Here is a 27,873-nt window from a genome sequence, read left to right on the forward strand (position 1 = left end):
CTAATGGAATCAAAAGTCAAAATTTTGTGATGTGCGGAAGCATCTCCTATTTGGAACTCTCTTTTTCTTAGGTGTTTTAGATGAAACAATAATCTGTTTTGGTATTCATTTCCTCCATAGAATAAATAGTAGATTTGCCACAAAGGAATTTTATTGACTCTTTTACATCAATATAATACCACTTACCACCGTCTGTCCTCTAGTGATAAAGTAAGCAAAGGTCTCAGTCCAAATATATGCACAGTAAGAGGAAACAAGATGAAAACTTCAAAAACAGATCACTCGTTGAGTTTCAAAGTGCTCAGATGCCCCCAAATATTTATAGTGAGTTATTAACTAACCACTTTTAGGTAACATTTTGCTTACTGCAGGATGTTGTCTTGTCATATATTTGGGAGTTTGTTCTGTAGTTTTGAGTTATCTTCTCTTTAGGCTCTCACTTTTCCTGCCCAGGGGATGAAGCAGAGGAAATATGATCCATCTATTAGATTATTTGGTAGAAAACAAGTTGAGCTACTCAGGTTTTCAGATTTATCTTGCATAGACTCTAACCTTCACAATGATAATCATGAAAAAAGTACTCCTCAAAAGTAGCTTCTGATCAGAGCCATGTGTCTATTTGCTGTAATCCTGTTTTTGGCTTTTAAAAAATCTCCTTTACTTTTGTTTACTCTAATAAAAAAGGTATTTATTTTTCTATTTTTTTCACATTTTCTCTCTCCATTTTTTTGTAAGGGTGTGTTGTGTTCTAAAGGACTTAAGAACAGAACAAAAAAAAAGCATTCCAAAATATTATTCAGACACGAAAAACTCAGCTATTCATATGGTGGAAAAGATTAAATTCTCCACAATGCTATAAAAGTACGCCCCTTACTGATTCATTTGACTGAGATTAGAAATCTATACATGGATGAGCTACACCATTATAACAGTGAAAAATAATTTTTCAGATTCAAATATAAATGAGAAGCTAATTCTCTAACCTATTGGCTTGTTTAACATTTTTAGTGGTAGTTGTTCTATCTGGAAATAAAAGCTATAGGACATTATCAAACACAATTGCTTGTTTATAGACATATTTTTATCTCAAAATACACTAAGATCTGCTTTAAAATGCTTCAAAAATATTTCTTAAACCACAACTCTTACTATTCTATCTTTGCTCTGCTTAAAAATCTGCATTGGCTCCCTACTGGCTACAAGTTAAGTACAAGCTTCTCAATCTTTTTTAACCACCTCTCTTGCCTCCCCCCACCACACACACACGCGCACACACACACACACAACATACGTTATTATCACCTTACTTCTGGCTTCAGTCCCCATCCAGGGAATCTCACTCATCTTGCAAGCTCCTTCTCAAATGCTAAAATCTTCCCTGATGCCCCTCTTTCTTGCATACTGTCTCTTCTCTCTGCTCTCGCACTGAATGTCATTCATTTCTCTCCAAGCATTCATTTCTCATATGCTGCATCCTGTCATGGCCATTTCCGTAAGTGGCTTATCTGCTTGATGAGAATAGAGTCCCTGAAACCAGGTCCTGATTCTTGGTATTCCCTACAAAAGAAGGCACAATATCTGACATCTAGTAGGTACCGAGTAAATGTTTGTCAAATTAAATAGAAGTCAAAATGAATATGTAAGTCGTAGCCATAAACTAGTTTGCACTAACCACTTTTGAAAACAAGATTCATAGTTCCCCACCTCCTTGGAAAATAGGAAAAAACCCTAATGATCCAATACTATATTTTGATTCCCATCCAATTATCACATGAATGCAGGATAACGCCAAGTACGATGTTGACAACATGAAGAAATACAGAAATATTATTTGGAAATCTGAGGAGCTTTTAGGCTTTCAAATTTTGCCTTTCTTCTCTAAGAGGCATCTTTAATCTTGCTATTGAGGGGTCCCATGTATTCAGAAAAAAGCAGATCAAAAGATTTGTAAGGTACCTTATAAAAGCTGTGCAGTTATCTTCACCTCTGAGACTTACATCCTCCAAACAAATCATTAGCTCACAGAGCTGGCAATATTCTTTTAAGCAGAGGAACATGACCCCCTAAGGGAATAGAGCAGTGAGAGCACTCAGGTCTCTAGATAAAATAGAACACTGATTCACCTGCCATCATCTCTCATCTTTGTACCTTTCAGAGGGAACACAGCAAATCGAGGAATCTTCATACTATTCTAATACTCTTAGATATGGTTGGAATGATTTCATATTCCTCCTTTCCTTTCCAATAGCAAAATAAGAATAGATTCTCCTCCCAAATTTAAGAATTTAGAGGGGAATTCAAATTTATTGCAGTTCGATAAAATTATTCAAGCCTAAAGCAGCAGAAATTGGCTGGCTCTGGAAGGCTTAAAGACCTATGAGTTTCTGCTGATTTCTCCAGAATATAGTTTATTTTACTTACTAGAACCATTATCTCTACAATTATGAAATTTGTTTTTTTGAATGAAAAGCTAGTTTATCTTGCCTTTTGGAGATTACAAACCCAGATGTGGAACAGTAACACAGAAGCAAAATCTTTCCTTATTCAACTGAATAGTACTGTTAACCTAGAAATGTAATTATAGCCATTAAATGCCAACATTCTAACCACTTCACTGATAAAATCAGTATCACAATTTTAATGCATATTCGTGTAGTAGCCAAATGTAAATTATATCAGAGAAATAGGATGCAAGTCCTGAGTATAGAAATGGAAGAATACAATGGCTAGTCAGTACTTAAAGACACTGTTTTCTACAAAATGGCGTGTAAAGGTTTCGTTGAGTGCCAAAAATATCACCCTAGTTTTATGAATCATTTAATATGCTTAAAGAAAAGCAATCAAGATCATGAATTTGTCTCTCAGCCCTTGGTTTATGTTGGCTTAATGTTGAGTCCTTGGTTTAATGTTGAGCCATGTTTTCCTACCCTATTATTTGCTTGTATTTTTTATTCATGAACTCAACCTTCTTAAAGAATGTGAAAAAGCCACATTCACGATTGAGTCTCATGTTCTATTATACTTTGATCATCTACTTCTGTTTGTTAAATAACCCTAACAATGAGGAGAATGTTAATAAATTCACCAAAAAGTCAGCAAGCAGATTTTATATCATCCTGTCATCACAGAGCAAACCTCTGTTTCTAATGAAGTGTTCAAAAACATGACAAATAAAAAGAAGATTTTGGTGAAAAATATGACTGAATCAAAGCTCACCCTACTGGCAGCTTGGTGTTATTGAGACAGGCCGTTAAGAGTCAATGACCTGGGTTCTAATACCATATTGAACATTAATTAGCTTTGTGACATTTGGCAAAAGATTTCACTTCAAGTCTCTTTAGCCTGTTATCTGAGGTTTGAAATAGATCATTGATAAGATTCCCCTGGAAGTGACCACAATTCCTCAGTAAAAGCATCTTCTAAATAAATATGGTATTTTATAGCTCTTAAGAGTGCAATCTAGATTTTGTGAGCATTTTATTTGTTGTTTGTCCCCCCTAAACACTGGTTTTGTGGGTTTCCACAAAAGGGAATTTTCTAATTTTTATTATTAGTATTATTTTTATTATTAATATTATAATATATCAAACAGCTATACAAATACCAGGTGTAAATATTTGACCCTTCTGCTAGAATTTATAATAAAGGAGTTTCTAGAGATCTGGTGTCATATGAAATTTTACTTTTCCCTGGTTGACACTGTTGAGGTTGCTAAACCTAGTGAACTATGTCACCCTCAGACTTTCAATTTATCCTCCTATTTTCAACCCTATGTCATACTTCCCCTCAGCATTTCCTCAACTCCTACCCTTTCCCCACTGTTCCTGGGACCTCTAATTTTTGAATTTTCCTGGTTCTCTACTCACCATTATCTCTTCTTCCTGCACTTTAGTTTGTGGCTGTCTCTGCCCTCCTAAATCTGATACCACTCCTACAGCCTGTTTCTATCTTCTGGAAATGAGTTAAAATCATCTTGAACTTTTTTGAGTTTTATAGAATCATGAAATGATTGAGTTGTGTGGTACCAAAGAAATTGCTTGATCTACATTTATTTTCAAATGTTCTCAGGTCCAGAGAAATGCAGGCATGCAATGATCTGAAAGACAAAATGGATCTATAATCTAGTTCTCTAGAATTCTAGTTCAGGATTCTTTACAAGTGTTGTACTTTCTTACATGTAACTTCATAGTTAGTAAAAGCCATGTTTAACATTTGAAAAGATTACATTTGTGTGTGTGTGTGGTGAGGAAGATTCACTCTTAGCTAACACCTGTGTAGATCTTCCTCTATTTTATATGTGGGTCACTGCCACAGCATGACTTGACAAGTGGTGTAGGTCTGCGCCCAGGATCAGAACCCGTGAACCCAGGCCACTGAAGTGGAGCATGCCAGACTTAATCACTATGCCATGGGGCCAGCCCCTAAAAAGATTACATTTTAAATTAAAGTCTGAATAAAAATATTCACAGTGAAAAGAAACAGGTGGGACATGACTTCTGGCCAAGATGGAGTAATAGGGAAAAGATTTACCCTCCTTTCTTAAACAACTAAAGAAACAAACAAAATATATCAGACAAATATTTGCAGAAATTGGACAACAGGCAGTGCAAGACAGTGATCCCTGAGAAAAGGGAAACAAATGAGCTGAGCTGCATGTTTTTTCTAGTGTATAGCCTGGAGAAAGTTGGCAGGCCCTACCACAGGGATGGGGAACCAAGGCAGAGCCCAACAGACTCAGTGAGTTGAGAAGACTGAATTGGGAGTCCAGGGAACCAAGGTGGCGAGAGGTCACAGCAAAGAGTACTGGAAAGGAAAGAGCTGCATAGGGAGAGAGCTGCAGAGACCTGCAGAGTCTTCAGCTGCATACTGATCAGTATGTGCCTGTAAAGAAGATACCAAAGGCTAGGGAAAGAAACACCCAAAAGGACCAGGCAGAACAATCACTTAAGCTCAGAGAGACCTGGGAATAGTTTGTGCTCTCACCAGCCAGAATGGGAAAACCACATAAGACATGGGACATGAGGTGGAGGACTCATAAGGGCATTACTTCAATAGTAGTGACAGATTAGCTCTAGTTGAAAGGCTACTTTGGTCCACCTAACAAAGCATAAAAACTAGGAACAAGAAGATCAGACTGTTTCTAGGTAACTTAACTGAATCATAGAACAAAATTCGATAATATTTATAGGAATAAAAAATATTTAGCACCCAACAAGGTAAAATTCACAATATCTGGCATCCTATCAAAGTTATATAGACATGCCAAGAGGCAGAAAGATATGATTCATAGAGAGGAGAAAATATATAAATAGAGATTGACCCAGAAATGACACAGATAATAGAATTAGCAGACCAGGACATAAAAAGGTTATTAAAACTATATTCTGTGGGCTGGCCCAGTGGCGTAGTGGTTAAGTTTGCATGCTCTGCTTTGGCAGCCCGGGGTTCACAGATTTGGATCCCAGGTGCAGACCTACATACTGCTCATCAAGCCACGCTGTGGCGGCATCCCACATACAAAAGTAGAGGAAGACTGGCACAGATGTTAGCTCAGGGCCAATCTTCCTCACCAAAAAAAAACAAAAAAAAAAAAACAAAAAAACCCAAAAAATGTCTATATTCCGTATGTGCAAGGAAGTAGTGGAAAAATTAAACTTCTAGAGTAGAGTCAGTGAAGATATTAAAAATAGCCAACTAGAAGTAAGAAATAAAATGTCCAAGATGAAAAAGAAACTGGTTGGGATTAGCAGCAGATTAGATAATGCAGAGGAAAAGATCAATGAACTTGAAGACATAGCAATAGAAACTATCCAAAATGAAATACAGAGAAAAAATACTGAAAGGAAATGACTAGAGCATGTCAGATAACTGTGAGTCATCTTCAAGAAGCCTAATATGTGAGTAATTTGGACACCCCAGAGGAAAGGAAAAGAGAAGGGAACAGAAAAAAATTTTTTTTGAAATAATAAATGGCTGATTTTTTTCTGAATTTGATGAATACTATAAACCCACAGATCCAAGAAGCTCAATGAACCCTAAGCAAACGAAACATAAAGAAAAATTAAACCAAGGCACATCATAATCACAGTGCCTAAAACCAGTGATAAAGAGAAAAATCTTAAAAGGATCTAAGGTTGGGGAGAGGGAGGAGAGGACAGATACATTACATACAGAGGAACAAAGATAATAGGGGCAGAAATCTCACTGGAAACAATATAAATCAAAAGAGAAGAAACAACTTATGTAAAGTACTAAAAGAAAAAAAATCAAACCTAGCATTCTATACCCAGTGAAAAAATCTTTCAAGAACGTAGGTAAAATAAAGATTTTTTCCAGGCAAACAAAAGCTGAGAGAATTCATCACTAACACATCAGTACAAGAAATGTTAAAGAAACTCCTCCAGGCAGAAAGAAAAATGAATCTAGATAGAAATCTGAATCTACATTAAGGAATGAAGAACGTGGAAATGAGAAATATGTCAGTAAAAATAAAATAATTTTTCCTTTTAAAATTGCTTTAAGAAATAGGCTGTTGAAAGCAGAAATAATAGCAAAGTATTGTGGAGTTTGTAACAAAGGTGGATTTAAATATAAATAAATGGAGAAATCTGGTTCTATAAAGGCACTTTCTGTTTCAACCAGGCAGACAACTGCCTACTCGGGGACCACCATAGCTTGATATTTGGACTGAATTTCGTAGAGTTCACCCCATCAATCTCTTCTTTGGGAACCCCCTGTTTTTGCAGCCATGTTCTCATTGCCTAGTGAGATTTATTTTAAAGGGGATTTATTTTGATTTCCATCTTGTCTTTTCTCAGATTGAAAAAACGATCTGGTTTAGGCTGAATGCTCTATTTTTATCCTGGGTATCTTTTGGCCCCAAATCATCACAGCCTCCCGCAAACAGCCTCTGGTGCAGGCTTTGTGGGTTTTGATGGCTTCCTTGCTATCAGGTATGTGAAATTGTTTCAAGCTCATCATATACATCTTTGACTTCAGATCTGGAATCAGCCATTTCTCCAAGGAGCCCTAACAAAAGTAAATTTTGAAAAAGCAGTCTCTAAAGGTCTAAAGTAAAATAAAGTGAATGATCCTAAATATGTATCCAGTTGGTGATATAATCACACAGAAAGGAAATATTCCAAGTGTCTTTAAAACAAAGAAACTTGACTGTATGTCTCTAGTTGGCTATATCCTAAAAAGTCTACACCCCTCACTTTAACTGTTTTCAGTAGTCATATGATTGGTATTGATGTTGGTTTTATTATTGTGAGACTGTTGTATGTGTGACGTAGGATATCAAATAGATAATTATTTGATATACTAAGTCTTTCATTCCCCGCATCCTTGTGAACCAGGTTTTCAGTGTTGAATAAGTTTCCTCGTTTGTAAAATTGCCGTATGGGGAGGTGATTAAACCATATGATCTTTGAATTTCTTTTTGTTCTTTAAATCTATGAATCTTAGGTTTCTGAGAGAATTCTTATGCTTTTAAATTTCATTTTACTCTAATTGAATTTAAGGAAATCTTTAAAACTGCAAGAATTACTATGGGTTTTAAAAGCGTCATATCCTCAATATGATTTGCACTAAACCCCATATAATAACTCCTTTCATTGTTTTTGCCATAATATTACAAGTCTATAGACATATAGCAAAGGAGGGAAAAAGTAAAGATTTAAGAGAGGAATCATTACATAATCTTGAACACAATTACTTCAAAGTTCCTTAGTCATACTCTACAATAACACTTCTTTTTTTTTTTTTTTTGTTTTTTGTTTTTTGTTTTTTGTTTTTTTTTTTAATTTTTTGTTTATTGCAGTAACATTGGTTTATAACATTGTAAAAATTTCAGGTGTACATCATTGTACTTCTATTTCTGCATAGATTACATCATGTTCACCACCAAAATACTAATTACAACCCATCACCTTTAAGGCTCTTTGGACAAACAGACTAAAGTACAGAATTAAGGCAGATTCATTAGAGACAAAGCTGTGAATTTGGAAAAGGCGTTTTTCAGTGATGGGTGGTCTTCTTTGACCAAATTCACCAGATACTATGCAGTGAGGAATTTAGGCTTTGAAGTCAGACAATCTCTTTGTTTGAATCTCAGCTCCTTCACTTCATAGCTGGTAGACCTAGATGACTTTACCTCTGTTACCTCATCTATAAAGGGAGATGACAGTTCCTACCCCACAAGGTTGCCTTGAGATTCCAATCACATAATGCATCTGTGTGGAAGACCCTGTTGGTTGCCTACCCGATGGTTATTGCCCAACTTCTTTCCTGCTAACAGAATCCTGATTGTTCTCTCTCCTCAAGTTGCCATGTCCTTGGGAGGAAGTTATGCCCTTCTCCATCCCCAACGGTTGAGTATTTACTAATATAAGCTATTCACTATGACCTCATTATACTTGCCAAGTGAGAGCTTTAGGGAGGATATGTGACACAGATGTAATTAATGATGTAAGAGAAGAAAAGCTTCTGAGGAATTCCTAGGAAGATTTTCTTCCTTCTTAAAAAGGGGCGCAAGACAAGGAGATTCCCTTTTTCCTGACCTTAAATGTTGATGTGTGAATATGTGATGTCTGGAGCTGCTGTGGCCAACTTGCTACTAAGCTATCAAAATGATGAGGATGGCAGCAAGAAAGTATAGAAAGAATCTAGAATTCTTAATGACATCCTTGCATGCTAGATAAACTAACTCTGTAATTGCCACCACCACTTTTTTTTTTTTTTTTTTAAAGATTTTATTTATTTATTTTTTTCCCCCAAAGCCCCAGTAGATAGTTGTATGTCGTAGCTGCACATCCTTCTAGTTGCTGTATGTGGGACGCGGCCTCAGCATGGCCGGAGAAGCAGCGCGTCGGTGCGAGCCCGGGATCCGAACCCGGGTCGCCAGCAGCGGAGCGCGCTCACCTAACCACCAAGCCACGGGGCCGGCCCACCACCACCACTTTTTTTTAATGTGAGATAAATTTTCCTATTCTTAAGCCACTTTTACCTGGGTTTTATGTTACTTGTAGCTAAAAGCACTCTAACAATAAAATGTCAAGTAGTGCTGACCCAATATCATAGCACAGGGTAGCAACTGTGGTTGCTATTGTAGCCCCAGCAGCTAGCACAATGCCTGGCACATAACAGTGCTCAGGGATGACCTAGACTGTGGACTATTTGTGAAATAACCTACTTTTTATTAAGTTCGTTTTTCAAGCATTAGGCAGTATCTCAGAATCTGACATTCTCTCCAGATCTTAAAAATGCCCCATGTTCTAAATTTACTTACCCCTCCTCCCAACTTAACTCCTTTCCTAACTAAGACATTTATTCCTTCAGAGTGTCGAAGTTATGAGCATTGTTAGGAAGAAATCAATCTGATTGAACTGATTCACACCATACTATGACTGACTGCTGAAAGTGCTTTAACCTAGTCAGAGCAATTAGGATTTTTTAAGTGTTGGAAGATTACCTATTGCCAGTAGTTGGGACAATTCTAATATAGTGTAATTGAAATCATTCAGGCAGTGTGGCTCAGGATAATTATGAATAATGAGGCCAACACATGGACCAGTCTTCTAAAGTCTGAAAAAACTTCAACAAAACATGGAATCTACCCTAAAATTCAGCTTCTCTAAGCTACTCCTGAATGTCAAAGTTTTCCTTCCTTCAGTATAAATCTATACTTTTTTTTTTTGCAAGCGAGATTGGCCCTGAGCTAATATCTCTTGCCTATCTTCCTCTTTTTGCTTGAGGAAGATTGGCCCCGAGCTAACATCTCTGTCAGTCTTCCTCTATTTTGTCTGTAGGTTGCCACCACAGCATGGCTTGATGAGTGGTGTAGGCCTGTGCCCAGAATCCAAAGCTGCGAACCTGGGCAGCTCAAGTGGAGTGTGCTGGACTTAACCACTACACCACTGGGCCAGCCCCATCTATACCTGTTTTTTTGTAAAAAAAAAAAAAAAGCTTATTAGAATTTTTAGATGACAGATCACTCTCTCCTTAAAGAATCTGATGAAACCTAAGGTCTCTCTCCTCTCTACAGAAAAACCTACGATTATAGCATATAATTTTTAGAGGGTTCAGTAACCATTGTTTAAGGGAGTAGAAATTACAAGTGCTTACCAGTATCTGGTTCTTGACTCTTCTGGGCACATGGAAGACTGTACTTCTCAGCAGCTGGCAACTAGGCATAGCTCTGTGACTAGTCCCGGCCAATGGGCAAAAGTTACTTTTGGGCTTAAGCAGAGAAGAGCCTATCTGAGATCCTGCAGATGATTCTTTCCCTGCTGCAGTGATCACCTAGGAAGCCTTATCAAAAATTATGAAGCCCCAAGATCAAGGCAGCCTGGATCGCTAAATCTCCACATGTAGAACATTTGTCCTAGAAAACCATTCATATCTGCAGCAGACTTTGTGTGAACACAGAATAATCCTTTATTGTGATGAACCACTGAGGTTTTTACCACAGCTTAACTTAGGCTGCCCTGACTCCACAAGCTTCAAGATTTTTCATGATGGCTCCCTGGATAGCAGCGGTGGGAGCTCCAGAGGGCGAATTGGAATAGCCATTTCTCTGTATGACAATTTATAAATTGTGTGTTTATAGGTTGTGGGTCTCCCTGGATTTTTTTTAGAGGCAGAGATCCTTAAAATCCTGTGTTTTTTACTTCCATTTCTAGACACAGAAAAAAAGTTTGATAAGACAAATGGGAGAAGAAACATTAAAATATATTCTTTATATACTCTGTGCCACTGTTAGAAAGCTTAAGATATGCATATTTTCTGCTAATCTCATTTAAATCATGAGGAATTATCAAAGTATACTTCTAATAAAGTTCAAGAAGGAGCTTAGAGAATTCAATGGTTTCTGCAACTGATAAGAAAATAAAATAATTCCAAAAATGAAACACAACTGTAAAAGACAAATCAATACATAATTGTAGCCAAATTTTTAAATAAGAAAGACAGCAGAATGTGAGCCTGAATTTCAAATTTCCTCATTCAAATATAGCTCACCCATCTTCATATATTTCTAAAATACAAGTGACAAGTTTGCTTCCTTAGGAATCAAGTATTTCTTCAGAAAACTAATGCTCAGTTCATTGGGAAATAATAATGTAGCTCTAGATCCCTCAGGTTGAAAGATCTTTTTTTTTTTCTTTTTCTTTTTTTCCCCCTCTGAGATTCTCCTTCTCTGTCTGCTGCCTTAGTTCAATAAAAGAGAATTCTTGATTGCTCAAACAAAAACTATACTTCCTTTAGATTCTGCTCACAGTTCTTGGTAGCTGATGGTGTTACCATTTTTCACTTTCCAGTACACACTGAACTTACCACCTCCAAGAAAATTGCAGCTGGGTCTCTCTAATCTGATTTTAGTTCAATTTTGTCTTTAATTGCTAGTTTGAAAAGCTTATGAAAAGTTTGTGGCTGGTTAAACCACAGCAAAACCAGAGTACGTGCGGGAGCTGTACCAGTAGGAGGCTAGGGTTTGAAGTTCTGGGGGAACTCTGTTGTCACCCATTTTGTATTAATCTCATTCCCAGTGAGGGGGTCTTACCCCACTTTTAGCTAAGTCCTTTTACTTGCGGTCATGGATTCTAAATACTGTGCCAATTTAGCTAAACATTTTCTAACATTGCTAGAATTTGGGGCAAAAAGATCCTCTGCTATGTGTATTTAATCCTTCTTTGGTAAGGCTCTATTAGGACAATTTTAGTGATTCTTAATCCATGCGATTTCTTCTGAAAAAGGAAGTGTCATTATTTAAAACATGAACATATTGAAGGCACAAATTTTGTTGGCTTCTAATTCTTTCCAAAGTTTCCCTGATTCAGTATGTTGTGTGGGAGTTTTTTTTTCTAATGACCTTCCACCTTGGTATTTTCATTATCATGAATTTTGATTTTTTTAACCACAATATCAATCAAAAATGATATCCATGGTCCCAGAATTTAATTTTCTTTAAATTCTTTTATTCTGTCTTCCTTGTATTTTTAACTCCCAGACAAGAGTGAACGTTTTTATAATCTAGGTTCTTGAGTATAATTAATAGAAAAATAAATACTTTTCATGATGAATATTCTTTTAGAAATTAGAAATTATTTATAATGCCTTATTATGATGACTGACTGGAATAACAATCCCTGGATATATATTTCACTTCTCACGGGTGATGTCTGCCTCCCAGGAATGGGTACAATGTGCTCACTGTGGGAAATATTGAACAAGAGTCTAATCAGAAGAAATGCTAGTATATGTCTTAATTTTAATGCCAGTCCCTTCTGACCAGTGTCTTGAATTTCCTGAAGTGAATCCTTGAATCACTATGAATGCACCTAAACACACTTACTTTCTGAATCCTCTGAACTACTATCACAATGAAATAAGCATTAAAAGCACTGGCCAATATTCACCATGCTCAAATCCTTTTATACTACAATGTAGTCAAGGTTTTTTTCTTTCTTTCATTTCATTCTAACCTTCAATCAAAAAATCTAAGCAAATAGATGTTCTTTCATCCTGCCCCTAGGGTAAACAAAGTTGGACTTGGTTACACCAATAGGGAAGACTCAAGTTAGCTTATTTAAGTTGCTCTGCCTCTAAGGAACTGCATTTATTGACTTCTCATGTGGAATCAGGCACCCCAAATGAGAAAAAGACTGATTAATTTTAGCCTTCAGTGAAATGTCTGATTTCTCTGAATTAAGACTATGCATTTCATTGTATCATCAGCTAATAAAGTGTGTTTCGCACTCTCATCAAAGAAAGTTTAGTTCAACACTTTCAAAGGTCTTCTAGTCTTGCTTATTAGGTAAGCTCCTGTGAATGGATGCATAATTTTCCTCCAGTCTCCACATATGTTTAGCTCAGATAGTAAAATAACAATGGAGAAATATGAAATGAAATGAAGTATGAAATGAGCTCCAAAATAAATAGTCAGGAAGAGGATTAGTGAGAAAAACCAAGAGAATGTGGGTCAAAATAACCATCATAAAATTTTGAGGTTAATATTTTTATTGTTCAGATTTATTTGGCCCAAGTTTTTTACCACAACCCACTAACAAGATTATAAAAAGGAGGAAATCAATGACACAAGAAAAAGCTATTATGTCCAACCTTTAGATAGTAATTGAAATAAAAACTAAATTAATAAAAATAAAAAACACATTGTGTTGAATACAACATAAGCAAAAGAAACAATATTGTTTCATAAAAATCTTAGTAGGGACAGATGAACAGACTGATATTGTGATTTGATCACAGAATACTCCCTAAAAATATGGATGTCCAAATAGCTATGTTAACTATCTCTCATCTGGATGGATTTACTCTTTCACTCACCTTCATCCAGGGCTTTACATTTTAATCTTATTTGAAGAATTATATGATGAAACATAAGTATAGTATATTCCTTAATAATTTGATTGGCAGGAAATAGAGAGCAAACATTACATGCACAGCTTTTTAATAATTTATAATTACTTACACGAATCTACTAAGTTTAGGCACACAATTATATGACTAATTATGTTGAAAATTCAAGTGGATGCTTAAATAGATGACCATGCCCTGAGGCCTTTCCAGTTGTTTCTGCTGTCTCATTTTCAAGCATGTGCAAGTGTAATTGCATAGATAATTATGCATAATACTGTCACTTTCTATATCTAACATAGGAATTTTCCTTATTTAAAAAAAATTCAGCTTTCTACTGGGCAGCTTTTTCAGTACAAGCCAAGAAAAATATAATTTGTAAAAGATAGGTAGACCAAAATAAATCTATTGCTCTTTCTTCAGGATCTCTTCTTGACTCTCTTGAGCACATCAACTGAAGGAAAACAGAGAAAGATCAAGCCATATACTAAAATTAAAGCAAATTTTAAATACCTATAAATGCAACAATCTATATGCACAAATAGATCCAATTGCAAGTATAATTCAATAACTATTTTTAGATCTATGTAAATATTTATACAAACTTGTTAACAGGGATACAAAAGAACTAACCGACCTGTTCTACAAATAAAAATGTGTAAGGCAAGTCTTGCAGGTTCCATATACTCGAGCCATGTTTATATAACAGCAAAAAATATCCAGGAAAAAAATTAACCAGTGCATACACATTGGCAGATCAGTTTCTTGTCATGAGAACTATACAGGAGGCTTTACAGTGTAGAATCCTGCTTGATACCGTGCCTTGCCAGGTTGGACTCTGCACAGCCCTCCTTAACAAGGCACAGCTCCCGACGCAAAGTTTGGAGAGTGTGCAGCTGATTGGTGGAGGCTGGTTCACATGACTCTGCCCAGCTGCAAGGGAAGCTGGGAAAGTGAGTATCTGGCTTTTCAACACCTAGAGTGAGAACGAGTCTCAGCTTTCCACTTAAATTTATACAGTAGAGAACTTCTTAAGCATGGAAACAGAGATTTAGATGCTGGCAGGCAACCACTGGAAATAGTGCTAAGCGCTATGAAGAAAAAATAAAGCAGGGTAAGAGAATAGAAAATAGTGGGTTTGGGGAGGGCTATTTTAAACAGAAGGTTCAGAGAAGGCTCTCAAAAGAGGCATGGTTTGCAGAGCAACTTGATTGAAATGATGAAGCAAGCTGTGTGGATACCTAGGAGGGAGGGGAAAAGAAAACCAGGTAAATCTAGGCTTGTTCCAATAACAGCAAGCAGACCAATATGGCGGGAGCAAATCGGAGAAGAGAGGGTAGAATTGAGCTTTTAGAGGCAGCCAGTTAATTTAGGCCTTTCAGGCCATACTGATGATTTTGGATTTTATTCCAATTATAATGGAAAACTGCCATTGAGGTCTGAGAATAGGACTCTGATGGACTTTTCAAAAAAATCACTTTGCTGTGTGAAGAATAGGTTAGAAAGCAGTGGCCTTTTTGACTAAAACCTACAGTCAGAAATATATTTTACCTTGTGACATAGAATACATAACTGAATCAAGAGTTTGGCAAAACAATACTCACCACACATGAAGCACTCTGGTATTTTTCTATTGTAATTCTTCTCATCTATTTCATTTTTTAATGGTTTTAAAGAAATTATAAGTAGAAGATTCCTATGTGGAAAAAATGACATTGAAATTGGAACCGTTCATTGGTGATTCAAGATATTCTGTTTCATTTTCCATTATGATACAAGTATTTTAAGATACCCTGTGAAAATTAACTTCACAACAAGCCTTAGGCAGTTCCTCAAGAGTGCAACTCAAAGACCACTGGCATCAGAATTACCTGATTGGTGGTGGTGGGAGGGGTTGTTATAAATGCATATTCTAGGGCCTTACCACAGACTTATTGAATCAGAATCTCCAGTGAAGGGGCTTGAGAATCTGCCTTTAACAAGCTCACCAGGTAATTCTTATGTGTGTGTACTGCTCTTAAGTTTTTTAATATTTTAAGTTGATAATGCAAGGTTAGCTTTTTCCCATGAATACATGATATTTCACCAATATATGTAAAGCCATTTAGTGGGTCTTCACATAACATTTCTTAGCAATATTATAAATTCACATATGAAATATAAAAAACACTTTAAATCAGTACATCTATTCCTTTCTCTTCTTTTAGATATCTATTTTAAAACCAAGTCAAAGTCCTTGAACTCTTCCCCCCAATCTCAACTCTTATTTGTTACTTCACATCATTTATCGGATATAATAATCTTTTTTTCTGCTCAGTTACCTTTCCTTTCTCCTTCTAAATGTTTCTAAAATTTCACTTCCCCAAGAAGCCTACCTACCCGTGTTGAAATGTGGTTAAAAACACGCATGCTCTTCTCCACAATTCTACGTGGAATATGACAACATCATTTTTCAATAGGTTCACATGTCACTGATTTTCACTGAACAATATCCTCCACTGTAGCACGAGTGGAATTTTCTCATCATGTCACTCCATTTTGATGCATTCTGGATGCAACAGGTTAGATGGTTTCTCTAAAAATGATTTTCAAAGTGTCATTAAAGCATATGGGAACTTTTTTATTCGGTTCTATAATGAAACAGGAAACCCCCTAAGCAGCTAGATTATGATCACACCTATGCAAAATCAGGCTTCAATCTGGAACATTTGATGTTTGTAAAGAATGGGGCTTAAGACCTGATGTTATAAAGTCGCTTTGTAAAATGTTTTCCACTTTCACATTCACTTTTGCTGTGGATGGAACAATGTGCCCCGTATCAGTGTTATCACCATAGGAAAGCCCGTCACAGGGATGCTATCCTCATCCCTTAGCCAAAGCAATATCCTGACTTATATGTCTTTACGTCAAAGGAGTCATCTCCCATCGACTCAGCTTCAAAAACAAAACAGGGACAGAATTCTTATGTGTTCTTGGGGAAACATGGGGTTAAAGTGGCCTGCATTTCGGGAAGTGTTCAGTTGACTTGCTGTGTGGTGAGAGACTGCAGTCCTAGCTAATGACTTGTAGGTACGGAATCCTCAGGTCTCTCAGGTGGTTTCAGTCGATCAGTTTCAGCAGAATGATGAAAAGGTTGAGATAAAATAAACTGACAGTTGCTACTCATCGTAGGCAGCAAGCTGTACCCAGGCAGCTGAGACCCTGGGAGCCCTCTTTCTTAAACAAAGGCTTTCACTGCAGTGAGCAATGAACTCCAAATAAAAAAAAAATGGGGGCAGATTGGCAGCTGGTGACCGACAGGAGGAGGGAAAGGAGGGAAACTGGGAAACACAGCAATTGTTGGCTAATTAGAAGCCATTCCCACCTACTTAATACCAACCCATTAAGCAGAAAACACTTTTCATCTTTCTCTCCTGCTACACATGACATTATACTCCAATCAATACCCTCCCACTGGCTGCCTCAGTGCCCACCAATGAATACACTGCAAGTTTAAGAATGCAGTAATTGATTTGGGACCGTGAAACTGCAGCTTTCACAGTATATTTTCTGAAGATACTAATGCAGTGTTTGTGATGCTTAGATAAAGTAATCATATCTGTAAACTGACAGCTGTCAAAAATTGAAAAACATAAGAGAAAACCTAAGCATGGTAGACTTATTTGAGCCTTAATAGCAAACAATCGTGCAATCAATTTTCCCCTTTTGGGGAAACAACTCAAATATTTGGCTTAATAGATTCACTATCACTACCACCATTTCAACCTTCTACACACACACACACACACAAACACATACACACACAATTTATAAGCTGACATATAGGAAGTATTATAAGTATACATAAAAGTATCTTGCATTATGTTCAAGCATGATTTTAATAGAATTCTTTCATTGGTCCCACTTTTAAGCTTATGGGAATTTATCTCAACAACTCAAACTACTGGAAATTTATCCTAATGCAATAAGATAATATTCATGTATCATCATCTTCATTTTATTTTGAACAATTTCCCATCCTCCCTTCATAGATGAGTTTGGTAGCTCTCAGAAACAGATTCTATGTTAAATAATATTTACATGAAAACAATATATCTAAAATGTTATTTTTCCTTGTTTCAGTTCTGTGACTTTTATAAAGGTTTTTTTTTTTCCTGAACCCAAATATCAGCTTCCAAATTATACACAGATTTTCTAACTGATATTCTGTCACTTCTTTCAATCCCTATGCACTATTTCTGGGACAGTGATCAAAATATTAGCAAAGTACTTACAGATATTGGAATAGGGAATAGAAAAATAGATTGTTACCCGATGCTATGTCAAAATAACTAGGAAAGACTTGAACAAATAGAATTTCAGAAACAGGTTTAAATTCATCATACAGAAGGTGGTGATACAAGACTGCCTTGGGATTTCAGAGTAGGACCTTCAGTGGGAGAATTTACTGGAAATTATGCTGGTCCAAAGAGCATAAACAAATGAGATGAGATCCAAGTTATCTTTGTATTGAGTGTGAGTAGACTGGATTAAGCTTTACAAGTGGATTCAACTATGTTATTTTAAAGCATGTATTTCAAACACAGTTATGATGATTACCCAAAGTATCACCTGGCAGTGCTAGACTTTTATAGAAGAACAGACACCAACCACCCCTGCATTACACCTTACACACACCCGTAGGGTAAGGGGGGACTTCCAAAGATTGTTGGGAGAAGAGGAAGAGTCTTCTTGCTTCAAAATTATGACCTGATTCCAAAACACAGTCCCACTCCTCAATTTTATTTCTCAGAAAGAATTCAAACTACTGATATCAAGTCTTTTAAGTAACTCATGGGAAAATTCTTCTGGTGTCCCAAATCTTCCAAGTTTACCATTTCAATTGGGAGTGTGTGTGTGCATGTGTGTGTATATAAACAAACATATATATAAAATCTCTAATAACCCATTTCTAATAAGACAAGATATGGTTTCCTCAGTACCACTAATTTGGTGACCTTAAACTCTTATTTTGGATTAACCATTAGTAAAATGGAAATAATATCAAAAGTGTTAACATCACTTTGAGATGTATTGACAGAAACGTTAATAGAAATGGCAAGTCTTTTATTATTAGACTACAGTTTTGGTTTTGAAATCAAGCAGCTCAAGAGTCATGTGAAAGCATTGAAAGAAATTCACAAAATTATAATGAAGACGTTTAATCATTTGGAAAATGTGACATGAGTAAAGGTTGAGACTCCTTTAGACTGCGAGAAAAGAAGTTTCTCTAATAACCTAATAACTGTCTTCAAGTAGGTGTCATAAACAAAAGGATACTTTCACAACTGTCCTCCATCTTCTCAGACAGCGGAGCAGAAGAAAGTGGACTTACAATTACAGCACCAGAGATTGATTTTGACCTCTGTTGTTGATTAGAGTGTAGAAATACCTCATGCATCCATCAGTCAAAATTTGATGACTTCAACAAACCAAACATTTTTTTTTGTTATTACTCTTTGAGGCAATTCCAACTTACTTTGTAGATGAGTAAATTCACCCCTCAATAAGTGTATTAAAAGAAGGCTGCAAGTTATAAACTAGACACAGTGACGAGATCAATAAACAATAGCTGAAAATAAAAAGATTCACACACACACACACACACACACACACACACACACACACAACCATTCATACAAGCACCCAGCAGTCTGAGGCCATTTTATGTGAGAACTGAAAGACCTTAAAAACTCAATGGTCTTTTACTACATCACATAATTAATTTTTCTATTGATGACTCTCAGCCACCAAGAAAAGATTCAATTATATTCATTTTTAGTCTGTTTAAGAATGCAGGGAAATTTTCTTTTGTAGAACTTTAGTGAGGTAAAAGATTCCCAGATTTTTAGTTCATCCCCCATTTTACAGATGAAGCAGCTCAGGTTCACAGAAGGTGAAGTGTCCTACCCAAGATTAAACAGAGTAAGTGGCAGAGTCAGAACTTGAGTGCATGTCTTCAAGGAGCACATCTCATGCTCTTTCCATTTTACTGTATTGCATGCAACAATTTTACTATTTTTAAATATTTTTAGTTTAGTAAAAAAATTCTTACTATTTTTACTACTTTTAAATATTTAAGTTTACTTGGTGGAGTAAATTTAAGCTACCTAAAAAGTTTACCATCTGTCCTCTCAAAAGATGTTGGAAAAATGAGGGGATACTGGATGTGAAAATTAATTCAAGCTACTGAGCTAATTGTTCAATCACAAGTCTTTAGAAAGGTTAGAGAGAGAAATGAGTCTTAGGTGGCTAGTTGGAAGTACCATTTGAGAGTAGGGTCCTAGGTTAATTGCCCTCTTAAATTTTCATTAGTCCGTGGATCCTATCTTTCTATCTTGAAAGAATAATTAAGATAATATTTGTAAAAATGTGTCATGCTATATCCTACAAGAAATGGTATTGTTTAGCACAAATATAGAAGACATGTATCAGAGATGTTCCTATAATATTAAAAATAAGAGGCTACCTTTTCCCATTTTAGAAACTAAGCAGTCATTGGTCTACCTTTCCCTGAGATTTAGCTCCTTTCCCTGTTGAGAAACACCAAAAATATGATGAACAGTTGAAAGCGTTCATTCTTCCACTAGTGTACCTTTTAAATGACTGCCTTTCTCAAGAATAGTTGTTAGTGAGGTGATGTTAAGGATAGCAGATTATTTTAGATTTATATTTTACAATAAAACATTTTCCCATGGTGCCTCAAAAAGTGTTAGTGTATGAGCATTTACAGGCTTCCTTCATCCCCATCCCTGCTCAATTTCCCTCCTCCTGCTCCTCCTCATCCTCCTCCACCCCAAAGCAAAAATATTTTCATTGGCTGAGAGAGAGACTAAGTTGATTTACATAGAGGCTAAGTCTTCATTCATAAAAGAATAAAGAACAAGATGAACAGACTAAGATGCTGAGCAAGAGAGAGAAGGTTTGTGTGAAGTTTTGGAGAGGTGTGAGGAGTATAAAGGAATTGCATAATGAAAGCTATGGGAGATTATGATGTGATATGTAGGATTATGAATGAATTCCCTTTGATGATATCTGAAAAATGCAGGAATTTGAATTAACTGCTTTTGTTGTTGGACTGTATTTCCTCTTCTGTGACAGAACTCTGAAACTGGACCACATGGATTTCTGGGTTTATAAGGGCTTTTCAGGTTATTTGTTTGCATCCAAGTTGTCTTTTTTTGCTGATGTTAAGTTGAGCACCTATGGTGGTTAAACTTTGGCCAATTTAAGTAAAGCAAGATTCTTTGTTTTCAGGCTCCTATTTTCTATTCTAAATAGTCATCCATAGCAAAGTAATAATTACAAAATAAATTAGATTTGTCATTTTCTACTCTCACAGACATTTCCCTTTAGGAATCACAGGGTAGTTTTAAAAATGACAAAACACTATAATCAACAGCATTTTACATCATGGAATCGATTACATTGGCATAAGAAAGAGGTTTTCATCATCAGTCACTATCATTTCTTACTAAACAAAAACAATGAGCTAGTTGTTGCGTTGAATGAAGTATTCCCAAATTTATTTCTCCGTAAGTTTCTCCAAGAGTAATGTCAGAAAACTAGTTACATAATAAATATTTCATTTCTTAAGTAACTTTGTAAGAATGTAATTAATAGTCATTTTATCTTGTTATTTATTTTACTTTTTCCTTCTCGTGATGATTAATGCATTTTCAACAATCTATTAATTTTAAATAAGAATATTTTCCATGTGAATGGCCAAGATGTAATACTTAATATCTATAAAGTAATGAACTGAATAATTTATTTTAGAAGTGGTCACTTTCTGCACAAAGGTCGCAGGGAGGGGACTATTAGGAGACAAGATAAGACTACTGTGTAAAAGGAGTGAAGAAATGTGCTACAAATTAGTACAAGTTTCAATGTCTTCCATGCGTATTAAATCAGGATGTCAGAAATCAATTTGTAGAAGTAAAAATAAAGATATAGAATTTTTAATTGACAGTTGCGCCACAGGATTCACTTATGAAGAGGATCTTCTATCTAAAAAGATGTCATTGTAGATACTGTTTTAATTACCCAAACAACATGTTTCATAGCTGCCTTTGTTTTGTCTGTTAGTTTGTTTGCTTCCTGGTAGCAGTTGGCCTGGAGATTTGCTTGTGGTTGTCATTTTAGATTTTTGTTCATTGAAAATTAAAAGTCGAGGTTTTCTCTTAGCTATCGGAATCCTCCTCTAGTTTGCCACTGAATTTCTACCACTGAATTTCTTTAATAATATGTACATGCATAAAAAGACTTCTGTAGAGAGGCACTCCATGTGCACAGCTAGGTGGATTTCATTTTCTAAAGATACCAAAATGAAAACATTTCAAAATACTACTGTGATAAAATTTCATTTTCTGGTAGTCTTACACCAGAGGTGAATAATTTCAAATAATTCAGTATTGGGGTAACATGTTAGTGAACCTTGCTTGTAATAAAGTCCCACTGAACCCAAAATATAGTGAATTAGTTATATATAACGCTTGTTTTTATTGAGTATTACTTTCATAATACAGTCCTTACATTAACTTTACACTGTGCTGAGCAAACTTTACAGTCTACTAGTTTGTTGTCATGTGTATTTCAAGATTTTAATCTTAAACTATAAAATTGCATGTGTTTTCAACCATCATCTGTGTAGAGATATCGGAGTTGGCCCGTATTTTTTATTGTAGTTTCAAAATCTCAGCTTCAAGAATCTTGAAAGGAATCTCTGTTCAGAGCTTGATTCTTTTAATCCCTTTTTGCAAGGTTAATATGAAAGTTAACTCATTTCAATATGATGCATTCTATATATTTTATTGGATATATTTTTTTTTGATTGGGAAAGATGTCAAGGCTTCTAATACTGGATTATACAATCTAGCAATTTTTCCATTCACATCTGGCTCTATATTTTATAGTTTTTCATTTGTTGTTCCAGATGCTATATTGACAGGTGTATTTCTGAACATACACTGTTATTTCAACAAGGGGAAGATGTATTTTTATAACAAAGTATGTCTGCTGCCATTTTCTTTTCCTTTATAAATCATTGCCTTTCTTGTGTACTTTATATTGCACATACACATCTGACTAGTAAATTACACAAAGTTTATCTGACTATTACAATCCTCTGTTATAGTCCAAGACTGTCAAGATATTTTGATGTTTTGTGAGACTCATGCAAATCCACATGCTTTAATCCCTGGGATGGAATCAAGAGAAGTTATCCATATTGAGACACAAGAGGTGGGGGCTCTAATACAAGTCCAGCCATTTACTAACTGATCTTCCATTTTCTAATTTGTTATATGAGCAAATCATTCCAACTTCACAGGACTGTTGAAAGAATTGAGTGTGAAAAAACCTGGTACAGTGAGGTATAGACATACTGAGAACATAAAGTAGTCGAATTTGTTCAGCAGTTTAAGAGATGGACTCCAGAAAAAGCAAATCTAGAGCTATGAGAAGTGTTATGGAAGCCGAAACTAACCCAAGGAAGAGCACTTAACCCCAGAGGAAAAGAAATTCCTACAGACATTCTCCACTTTGTACATGCCTAAATGTCTTGTCTCGTTTGCCCAAACGGGACACATGATCCCTGGAAGAGAGCTGGAGAGAGCTGGCCTCGAGAGATAGTGCAATTGAACATGCTTCTTTTTGTTTTTGTACTTAATAAAAAGTTTAAGCAATTTAAACAATAAGAATGTATATTTATAATGTAAAAAATGAAAGTCCTCATAACACACACTCACACACACATGAAGTTTAGAAAGGTTCATTCAGAAAATTATTCATTTGACCATTTTTTACCCATTAAGATGCCCAACCCTGTGTATTACTTAAAAGCCTGGGACATTGTGGTCTCTACCGATAAATGTTGACCGAAAAGTACTTTGAAAAGAAGTATTCCATTAAGTTTAATTTGGGGGAAGCAGGTATATTTTAGTAGATGTGGAAAAATACATGAATTCTGGAAATTTTATATCTCTAAAATTGCCCTTCACAACTGTTTAAATTTAATTAAAATATTTTAAAAGTTCGACTACAAAATATAATGTCACATTTATTTCAAATGGGAGGGTTTTAGAAGGAAGTAGGTAACTTTATGTTTTAAACATTATTTCCTTTTATCTTTCATACTGAAAATTGATACACATTTAACCGTTGTTTGCTTTCTCTTAAAGCTAAAATTTTGAGTTAGAATTGTGTTTACTATCCTAAAGTAAAAGAAAAGTAAAAATATATATAATACTTTCAAATTGTAAAGTATTCCAATCTTTGAGAATCTCTACAGGTCTAGAATCCTAAGTAGCTATAAATGTCATTACTATGGTAAGGTGAGGGTGAAATATAACATTTTATCAGCTAAAAAGATTATTTGAATGTAGTGTTGAATTTAAGATTCGCTTTCTAGCTTCAGCTATCTAGTTACAAGAGGCTCTAAAAGCAGTGGAAATAGCAGGTGGTTCCATTCTACATGAAAATCTATGAATTCAATCTTATTTTGACTAGCTTCCAGGGTAGTCTTCCATTAAGAGGAGATTCAGAACCAATGTAAAGGAAGTAAAACGAGCCCTTGGCAGTTTCACCAATTGCCTGCGGGGTAAGTGTAGTGATGCCAGACTCAGCCAGATAGAGCCAAATCTAATCTAATTCTAATCTGTTGTAAAACCCCAGACTATAATGGCTATCATGACAAAAATTAAAATAGAGAATCATATCATCTATTTCTTTTATTAAAAATACTTAAGTCAATATTTTAAATTACTGATAGATCTCAAATATTATATAATATTTACTAATGGATCTGGATTAAGAATGTGCCTCATATTTTGGTTGAATTCAGTTTACAATATTATTTCAAAGCTCTTTGTAAGCTAGAGTAAATTTCTTTAAAAAGATATTGCTCCTGTTTGTTTATGGTATCAAGGTATACCTAAACACTGGGATAGAAATTAATAACTTAGAAATTATTTGGGAAAATTTGGAAATTAATTGGAAGGAATCAAATTATAAAGGAAACACTATAAATTATAACCAGAAAATATTCCATTGAGGTTGGCAATACATGATCATTATACAATCTTTTTTGAAAGTCCTCACACAATAATTCTGGCACGTGATATTTATTTTATTCTTATATTTACACATTAGCTTTACTACAGGGATTCTAGCCAGGTTATATTGAGACCAAATACACTTTATATTTATGTTCTTCCTCTCATTGTTCAAAGTCATTGGCGCCCAGCCTATAAATCTTAGGACAGCATTTCAAAACTGCTTTTTACAAAATTGTTGTTTGTTATTCATCATTTTTAGAAATGAACTCAACATGTGGTCTATTTCTTTCCTGATGTAGAAATGTGTACTCACACATGTACAGATGCAAACATGGGATGTGATTGTGCCTAAATGTGGGTTTGGAAGTTGTTCTTTGATTTGTGTACATGTGCATGTGCTTTTCTGCAACAGAGAATCTTCAAGAACCTAAGCATGCAGAATATGGAAAGCAAAGTGGAAAAGAGGTTTTCCAACTTAATTCCAACCAAAAGAAAATTGAAGAAAAAGAAAGTGTAAACCACGTATTAAAGTTCTGTCTCTCTCTGAAAATTTGGCTGGCATCAAGGTGGTGGCACAGATGTGGTGATAGAAAGAAGCAGACAGACGTGAGATGTATTTTTTTCTAGAAACAGCAAAACTTGTTGATGGGTTATATTTGAGGATGAATAATAAAATAAAGGATGATTCCTAAATTTTCGGCTTGAGCAACTTGGTAGAGATTATTTTGACTGGGAAAAATCAAGGGTTCTATTTCAGATGTGTTATGTTTTAGATGTTTAAGATGTTTATTAGATCCTCAACTAAAGATTTCAACCAGGGGTTGGATATGTATAAGTCTGGAGCTCAGAGATGAGGACTGGGCTGCAGATATGTATTCGAGAGTGATAGCTGTGGATAGTATTTGAAGCAGTGGTGCTCCATGAAATAACCTTGAGAGAGCATAAAAAGAAAAGAGAAAAATGGCCAAGCTCTGAGAATGAGGGCACTCTACAAGTAAAAGCTGGCTTCTAAAGCAGGAGCTAGCAGCAGTAGCCAGGAAAGAGCACAGATGACTACGTATCCATGAAACACTTTATTTCCATTGAAATGTGGAACAAATATTTTTAAAGACTTTAAAAATGAGTGGCTAAGTTGGCAAAAAGTAAGGAAAATACTAAACTAAAATGTAATGTGCTTGCTATGCTTAAGGAACAGCAAAGGGTTATTTTGACTTAAGAGAAGTGAGCAAGAAGATAAGTGATAGGATATGAGGTCCCAGAGTTAATGGCTGGGGTAAGGTGGGAATGATCTGATAGAGAGGGAAGAAATTATAGTGAAAGAGAAGGGAGAATTGATGGAATAATGTTCTTATTTAGGCAAGGGGGAATGGGATCTACTAGACAAATAGCAAGATTGGCCTTTGATGGCAGCATGGACACATCTCCATTGAAACAGGAGTGCAGACACAAGGTGAGTTAGGTGAGTAGATGTGTTGGAAGTTTATTGAGGTTATCTTTTAATTGCTTCCGGTTTTATTACTGAAGTAAGAAACAACATTGTTACCAAGAGGTCAGGTTGAGAGGTTTAAGGAGAAAAGAGAAGGTGTAAAATCATTTTCTAGGAGAATGAGAGAGTACGTGGACTAGGTCAATATATGATTATTCCAAGGCAAATATAATGGGCCACTTGAGGTTAGTGTTCATGAATATAAAGGCCAGTCAGCATGGTTGTGGTTTCTTTCAAACCAAGTTAAGCTATTTTTTGGTACAAGGCACCAAAGTATGAAGATAGTTAGACTTAGCTAGAGTTGGGTTTACCAAATGAGTACACAAAACCAGAAAAAGTAAAGGGGAGAATTAAAGGCATATGCAAAGGACCAATTAATATGATAAACAATAAAATTTTTTAAAAACCTCAGTGGATGAGCTAAGCATCAGATGAGATCCAGCTAATTGGAGAATTGATAAACTGAAAAATAGATCTAAAGAAAATAGCAGAATAGAGCACATTAATGGACAAAAGAGAAAAATGATATAGGCAAGTGGTTAAGAATCACAGAAGAGGGGCTGGCCCAGTGGCATAGTGGTTAAGTTTGTGTGCTCTGCTTTGGCGGCCTGGGGTTCGGAGGTTCGGATCCTGGGCGCAGACCAACTCACTGCTTGTCAAGCCATGCTGTGGTGGCATCCCATATAAAATGGAAGAAGATGGGCACAGATGTTAGCCCAGGGCCAATCTTCCTCAGCAAAAAGAGGAGGATTGGCAACAGATGTTAGCTCAGGGCTAATCTTCCTCACAAAAAAAAAGGAATCACAGATGATAGAGTAAAAATGTCCAACATACAATAATTAGGGTTACATAGTGAGAAAATGGGAGAGAGGCAACACCCAAAGCAATAATGGCTGAGAATTGCCAAGAAATGGATGTTCAGATACAAGAAGCACAACATATTCCAAGCAACCTAAAGAAAGAGAAATCTACACTTTGGAAACACTAGAGTAAAACTACAGAATACCAAAGATAAAGCAAAGATCTTAAAAGTAGCCAAAAGAAAACATGATCATTAGAGAATGACAAATTAACAGTAGAATTATAAAATAACAACAATGGGAGCTAAGCAACAGTGAAATGATATCTTAAATATAATGAGAGAAATCACAATCAACCTAGAATTGTAAATTCAGTGAAACTATCAAGAACAAGGGCAGAATAAAGGTATTTTCAGACGAATCAGCCTACTACTCACAGAACCACACTAAAGCAAATTCTAAAGTATGTACTAAAGGATAAAGGCAGGCAATCTCAGAAGAAATGTCTGACATACAAGACAGAAAGGTGAGAAAAAGATAAACATATTAAGTAAATCTAAACAATCATTGAAAAAAGAGAAAAATTATAAAATCCGATTTGAAGGATTCAAAAAAGATGGAAAAATTTCTAAGCAACAGTTACATATAATTCAGGATGGAATGCTAGGTTAAACATATTAATTTACCTTCAGCTTTTTAAATTTCATTATACATATATCTAAGATAACAACTAACAGAAATAGACTAGTCGAGGGGAAGAAAGGAGGTGAAACAGCTCAAACCAAAAAGAAGAGAGGGAAAAAAATGAAACATAGATAAAATCAGAATAAACGAAAAGCATTAAATAACATACTAAAAATAAATCCATATTGCAATGAATATAAATTGATTAAAGTATCTTGTTAAACTATCTTGTGACCTATTAAAGACAAAGATTACCAGACTGAATTAAACAAATCTAGCTATATGACATTTACAAGAAGCATACCTAAAATCAGAAAGGTTGAAAAATAAAAGAACAGGAAAAGATATACAAGCAAATACTAAAGAAAGCAATGAAGCTTTTATTTATTAGATAAAATAGACCTTTAAAGCAAAAGTGTTAGAGACAGAGAGT

At 35.5% G+C, this 27,873-nt stretch overlaps 1 protein-coding gene across 2 annotated transcripts in view; it reads left to right on the forward strand.

Moving 5' to 3' along the window:
- The window catches only part of TTC29 (tetratricopeptide repeat domain 29), a 216,321-nt gene that overhangs the window by 146,504 nt on the left and 41,944 nt on the right, over positions 1-27,873 (forward strand). The window lies entirely within an intron of this gene.

The sequence above is a fragment of the Ceratotherium simum genome, chromosome 12 (genome assembly GCF_057802395.1).
Source record: "Ceratotherium simum simum isolate JZ-2026a chromosome 12, ASM5780239v1, whole genome shotgun sequence".
In the NCBI taxonomy this organism is placed as follows: Eukaryota; Metazoa; Chordata; class Mammalia; order Perissodactyla; family Rhinocerotidae; genus Ceratotherium; species Ceratotherium simum.